Here is a 6,945-nt window from a genome sequence, read left to right as displayed (position 1 = left end):
ATGCACAGATCCAGCAAATAAACAGAGGAGCAAGATTACAGCCAATGATGGGGGTGGGGGGGTGAGGGAAGAAGGAAAAAATATGAGTAAATGACAGAAAAAGAAAAAGAAATTACAGTTGACAGCTTCTATCCTGGTCAGTGATGGGCAAACTTTTTAAAGAGGGGGCCAAAGGAAAGGAAATGCTCATCTGTCAGTCTGTTTCTAAGGCAACTCTTTCGAAGTTTCATTGTATTGTATCCTACTCATTGTATTCATCAGATTAGGAATAATGTTGCATAGAATAGAACATTTCAGGGGGCTGCATCTGGCCCGCAGGCCATAGTTTTCCCATCACTGATCTAGGTAATGAACAAAGAACAAATGGAACAGAGGAGTACCAAGGAACACCAAGAAAAACAAATTGGACATATTCTTTGAAAGAACTCAAAACACAATTTAAAAAAAAATTAAGAGAGGCTGAAGAAAATTGAGAAAAGAACTTAAAAAGCAAAATAGGTCATCTGGAAACAGAGGCACATGAACTAAAATAAGAAAATAGTATCTTAAAAGCCAGAATTGGCCAGCTTGAAAATGAGACAAAGAAAGTGAAAGATGACCTACAAAGAAAAACAGACCAAAAGGTAAAGGATGACCAATGAGCCAGGGATGAAATTCAATGAGTTTTCCTCTGACTTTAGTTTCTTTAATTCTATCTGAACTCTTTCAATCTGGCCTTCTAAATATTGTTTCTCCTTAAAAATACTCTTTACTTTTTCTATGTTATCTGCAAGTTCTTGGAGTTTTTTATATAATTGTACCTCCATTTGGCATAAAGACATATCTTTTCATATTTCTCAGTTACTTCAAGTTTTGAAGTTTTGAGTTTCTGTATTGTCTCTTTTTTGCTTTCAAATTCTCCAGTTCTTTCAAAATAACCAGTGATGATTTTAATTCATTCAAATGTTTAGTGGTCTAAGCAAAGTCCAAGTTCTGGGAAATTCCTTCTTATGATGTGACTTTAAAAAAATTATTTTTATGAAACCCATTCAGTGTTTGTTGCAGCTTCTGAATATCATCTGATAATTGCTTGAATTTTTGCTGTTCAAACTGGGTCAGAATTAAGTCTCTCCAATTTTATTAACACTTCCTGTGGTGCTACATGTAACTGCTGCATTTTGTTCATAGAGAATTTGTATTGCCATAAATATTTAATATATATTTCTCGACATGATTCTTTGAAGTGATGTCATTAAAATTCTCTGGAGGCTGTAACTTAATTTATAATTATTTATTAAATAATAAAAAGCAAGCCAGAGAAAAAAGACAGCAAAACACATGTGTCTGGCCATTCCTTTAGCAGCCTACTCCCCTAGCTTGCTGTGTTAGCTCTGATTCAGACCCCCAGCCCACTGATACTTCCCCAGCCAGCCTGGAGCCAGACCACCCATACTGGCACTCTCCTATCTATCCTACCAACCTCCAGCCACTTGTGCAGCCAAACCATGGGTGTGCCAAGTGCTTTTTTGGCCATCTCCTCTGTCCACAATTCTGAGGTAAGAAGAACCCACTTCCTTCCCCTATTTCAATCCATTTATTTATTTATCTGTTTATCTATCTATCTATTTATTTATCTATCCACCTATTTATTCATTTATTTGTATATTTATTTGTTTATTCATTCATTCATTCATTCATTTATTTGTTTGTTTGTTTATTTTTAAACCCTTACCTTCCATCTTGGAGTCAATACTGTGTATTGGCTCCAAGGCAGAAGAGTGGTAAGGGTAGGCAATGGGGATCAAGTGACTTGCCCAGGGTCACACAGCTGAGAAGTGGCTGAGGCCAGATTTGAACCTAGGACCTCCCGTCTCTAGGCCTGACTCTCATTCCACTGAGCTACCTAGCTGCTCCCCCCTCCCCATTTCAATTTATACTTCTTGTGATGCCCCTTTCCTAGTCCCTCTTATTTGGAGGACTGAACAGGCTGCATCAGAGGCAGGTCTTCCAGACACATGGTCCTCAGAATGGCAGCACAGCACCAGTATAGTGTCTCCTGGCATGGTAGGGAAGGCTCCGCCCATTGTCTCAGAGAGATGCAGTTTAGAGGTTCAGAAGTAAGATCTTTGCTTTAAAATAAAAAATTGTAAGGGGAAAGAACCTACTTGTACAAAAATATTTATAGCTGCTCTTTTTGTGGTGGCAAAGAATTGGAAACTGAAGGATGTCCATAAATTGGGGAATGACTGAACAAATTGTGGTATATGATGGTGATGGAATGTGCTGTAAGGATGGAAGAACATGATTTCAGAAAGAGCTGGAAAGACCTACATGGATTGTTGCAGAGTGAAATAAGCAGAACCAGGAAAACATTGTACACAGCAACAGCAATATTGTGGAATGATCAGCTGTGAAAGACTTAGCTACTGTAAGATAGGCAATACAATGATCCAGGAGGGACTTTTGAGGGACTTAAGACAAAGAATGCTACCCACCTCCAGAGAAAGAATTAACTGTTGGAGTTAGAATGCAGATGAAAGCATACAATTTTTTTGATTTTTTATTTGGGTTTATATTTCAGGGTTTTGGTTTTATAAGATTAGTCACTCACAAAAATGAACAATATGAAAATGTTTTGCATGATAAGTGTTGTTATGATAATATTTGCAGGAGGCTGTTAGGAGGATATTTAAACCTGCTAAGATGGTTTTTTGGGGTATTGATCCTAATGGGTGACAAGTGTAAATAATGATCCCAAAAGGCAAACCCTAAAAGCAGTTGTGCACAGTATAAAAAAGGGTGTTAAATCTGCTTATTCCAGTAGTTAGATAGCTTCCTAGTTGCAGCTAGGAACTGAAGAATCAGCTGATTGGTTCTGTGTTCACAGTTGACTTGCTCTCCCTAGAACCTTGAGTAACTATTGAAGATAAGAAGTATCAAGCTAATAGTTATGTGTTGTTAGATTAGCAAAGTTAATTAGTCTGAGCAACTGATTCTGACTGTGGATTAACTCAGAAGATAGCTTGAGAATTAATAGTCTTTAAGTAATTTCCCTAACAGCCAAGATGACTTCTTAATTGTCACTCTCTTTGGAATCTTGACAAAAACACAGACAGGTTAGCTGATGGCTTCTTTGCAAATGGGTTTAATGTTGGTAAAATAGGTGATGGGAAAAGGGATTGATTCTGGAAAGTGGGAATAGGGTTTTTAAGATAAGTCTAAGTTGATGGATAGTTGTAAAATCTCCCAGATAATTTAATTGATGTTGAAGAGCCTTTGACAGCCTGGTCAAGCCAGATGACCTGACTTTTGACTGAAGTTTTTGTCCAGCAGATGTTGGCTTGGTTGTTTGAACAAATCTTCTTGATGATAAAGATATCAGTGAACTGAGGTTGATAAAGATGAATATATTTGTTGATAAAGGTTGAGACTAATATCAGAATATGCTCTGCCCTATTCTAGACCTAAACCAACCACCTCCCTCCTTGCCCAATTATATCTCAGGACTGAGCCCCAGAGTTGGTTCAGATTTGCCCTTATATAGTCTGTTTCCAACTGCCCCTTGGCTCGTGCCAGGCTCATGCCACTTCTGGTTCATTCTGATTCCATTCAGGTAACTGGCAATCAAGCTTGATCCAACATGGCTGCTATTAAAATCCTTACAGTGTTCAACCCAGATTGAATTGCCTGCCAGCACTAGGAGGGGTAAGGGAAGGGAGGGAGGGAGATAAATTTGATCATATAATTTAGGAAAACTTGTGTGGAAATTTATTACATGTAATTGGCAAAAAATAGAATAAAATAAAATTAAATTAAAAAATTGTCTTACTATCAGAAAAAGGAGCACAGACTAGTGTTAATTTTCCATAGTGAATAAAGTTGATAATTTGAGCTCTTATCTTTCAAGTCTGATTTTTTGGACACAATGATTAATTGTTGTCACCTGTTCATATATGACTGCCCTCTTGTCTTGAATTCTATTACAATCTCAAATACTAAAAACTGACACTATAAGTTAAAAAAACCAAATTATATGTTTTTGGAAACAAAATATCAGCAACCTCAAAATTGTGCACCCTGACAGATATGAAGAAAATAATCCAAGTAAATAAATCCAGATAAACAAGTTACACAATAGTAAGAAGCTTTGCATTATCTGAGGGTATATGTCTTCAAAGTTCACTAGCATGTAAAAATGGTCCACCAGAATCACATATGCAATTTGTACAGTTTGCATGAAAAACCTGTGCAAGACTTTAGGTTTTGGATTTTGAAAAATATCATTTTTAGAGAAGCTTTTGCTGTCAGCTCATGTCAGGATTGAAATCTGGATATGAGTCCCAATCTTAGCTGGATTAAGTCTGGGAAAAGACAGAGTTTCTACTTTGGGACCCTTCTCCTAAAACTTCAAGTCTTTGGCTTCTACTCTGAGAAGGCAGGAGTAGTAGGGGTGCAGGGGTATAGTGATGGCAAAATCTGTGACTTTTGCACTGGTAGCTCATTCCTTTGAAGACCAATCAGCTTTTCCAAGAACTGCTATAACTTTTCAAATCTGCCAGCTCAAGAAGCCTTTCCTGGATGGTATATTCTTAATTAAAGAAGGAATAGGAACAAGTACAAAAGATAAAACATCATTCTGATTACATAAAACTAAAAAGCTGCACAAACAAAACTAATTTATCTTGGATAAGAATGGGAAAATTTTTTTTATATCAAATTTCTCTGATAAAGATTTGATATCTAAAATTTTTAAACAATCAACATAAACTCTGTGTGTGTGTGTGTGTGTGTGTGTGTGTGTGTGTAGTTAAAAGTCATTTCTTAGCAGATAAGAGATTAAAGAATATAGACAAGTAATTCTCAAAAGACATATTTTGAACCAAGGACAAAGTCTTCTTTTTTTATTTCCCCTAGGGTTTTTGTTAATTAACTTCTTGCATTATTTCTAAATTCCAAAGATTACCTTTAAGAATACTGTATACAGATGTTTGGGCTTTCAGGTCATTGTCAATCTTTTTTTTTTTTTTAATCTCTTACTTTCTGTCTTGGAATCTATACTGTTTCCAAGATAGAAGAGTGGTAAGGGCTAGGCAATGGGGGTTAAGTGACTTGCTCAGGGTCACATAGCTAGGAAGTGACTGAGGCAGATTTGAAACTGGGACCTCCCATCTCTAGGCCTGGCTGTCAATCCAATGAGCCACCTAGCTGCCCCTTGTCATTGTCAATCTTATTTCCTCCCTTGCCAATTACTTCAGAAATATTTTTCAGGGAGGGCTTGATTAAATGGTTGGCTATAGACATTGTTATATATAATTAAATCAACTATTCTACATCAGGTTTCTTGAACTTTATTTTTACTATCTTCCAAAACAGAGGTGTCAAAAATATAGCCAGTAGGCCTGCTCTCAAGAACCAGATTAAAATGTAATTGGGCCAGCTGTGTAACTCTTGAGTAAATCACTTTGCCATTCTTCTGCCTTGAAACCAGTACTTGGTAGATTCTAAAATGGAAAGTAAGGGTCTATTTAAAAAAAATTATTGGGAAATATTTAACAAAATAAATCAGAATATAACAAAACATAGATAATGTTAATATGTGGTTTTCAAAGTTAATTTATCCCAAGGGATCCTTCTGTGTGGTTTAGTAGCCCCTGTTTCTCTTTGAGTTTGACACTACACTATTGCTATAGTATACACTCAAAGCCATGTATTAGACCATGTTCTTGATGATACCTTCTATAAATGCATCCAATAATCTAGCTGAATGATCTACATGCCAACTTTTAAGTGAGGAATTTTGACTTTTGAATTTTTTGACTTATGTTTATGACTTGTTTCTGCATGTAGTTTCTCTAATGTTTGGTGGAATATTTTCTTCCCAGGACTCAATATAAGCCAGTAATGCTTATTAAGGATTATTTTCCAAAACAAGGATATGTTACTAGCAAGAAAAAAGAGGCAGCAGGAGAGTTAGTAGCTCAACTCAATCCTGATTTTTGCCCCAAATATAAAGAGACTAGGGGTTAGCTTGAAATAAACATAAATTTAAATTAGGGCAGAGAATCAAAGGTAGCTATGCCTAAAAGTTAGAAATTTTCCCAACTTTTGGTTCTAGGCTATTGAGATTAAACAATAGAAGAGGGAAGCACATGGACCTGTGGACCATTTATAATAAAAAAAAAAATCCCCTATTACATTTAAATATCTCTGTCTTTTAGTCTCTTCAGATCTTTATCTTTTTCTGGTCTCCCTAAGGTACTGTTTATTTCATTTGTTAAAGCAGAAAATAGGATGGGAACAATTTTTTTGAAAATGGGGAAAACCTGCATGATAATACACGTATAACCCACATTGAATTTGCTTATTTGCTCCGGGAGCAGGGAGGGAAGAAGGGAGAGAGATAATATGGGTCAGAAAACTTATGTGGAAATCTGTTTTAAAATAAAAAATAAATTTAAAAAAATAGGTATAACAAATTTTTCTTTGGACATCAAGTGATGCAATCATTTTGAAAATGGAAAAAAACCTTTTAAGTTCTCCTTTAAGTTCTCTATTAAAATAGGAAGTTTCTTAGTATAGTTCAAAGAAAAAAATCAGTGAACTTTTTGAGAAGTGCCCAAATCAAAATTTATGTTTCTTTGAAAAATCCATCAGTTGAATTATAATCACAGAAACTGAATATGAGAGTTGAAAGGGATCTTACTATTAACCTAGTCCTACCCAAACATGAAAAGAATCCAGATTCAGCAAGAGGTCATCTATTTTCTTCTTGAAGGCTGGTAGGAAGAAAGAACTCACTACTTTTTGGTCAACCCATTAGACTTTTAGATAGATGTAATCATTGGGAAAATTTTTTTTAATATTAAGTCTACACTGGCCTCTGTAATCTACTGATTGCTTAATTTATTTATTCAGTGCCATACCTATCTAACTACCAGGAGACTTTTTACTGAATTAGAAAAAAAA

The 6,945-nt window shown here is 35.7% G+C and overlaps 1 pseudogene; it reads right to left on the bottom strand.

Annotated features, from left to right (window-relative positions):
• Positions 1-599: 599 nt before the first annotated feature.
• On the bottom strand, positions 600-1,219 carry LOC123233941 (annotated as a pseudogene).
• Between the last annotated feature and the right edge of the window lie 5,726 nt (positions 1,220-6,945).

This window comes from Gracilinanus agilis, chromosome 2, assembly GCF_016433145.1.
Source record: "Gracilinanus agilis isolate LMUSP501 chromosome 2, AgileGrace, whole genome shotgun sequence".
Classification (NCBI taxonomy): Eukaryota; Metazoa; Chordata; class Mammalia; order Didelphimorphia; family Didelphidae; genus Gracilinanus; species Gracilinanus agilis.
Note: the sequence above shows the minus strand (reverse complement) of the source record. Positions and strands in the feature narration are given on the sequence as shown.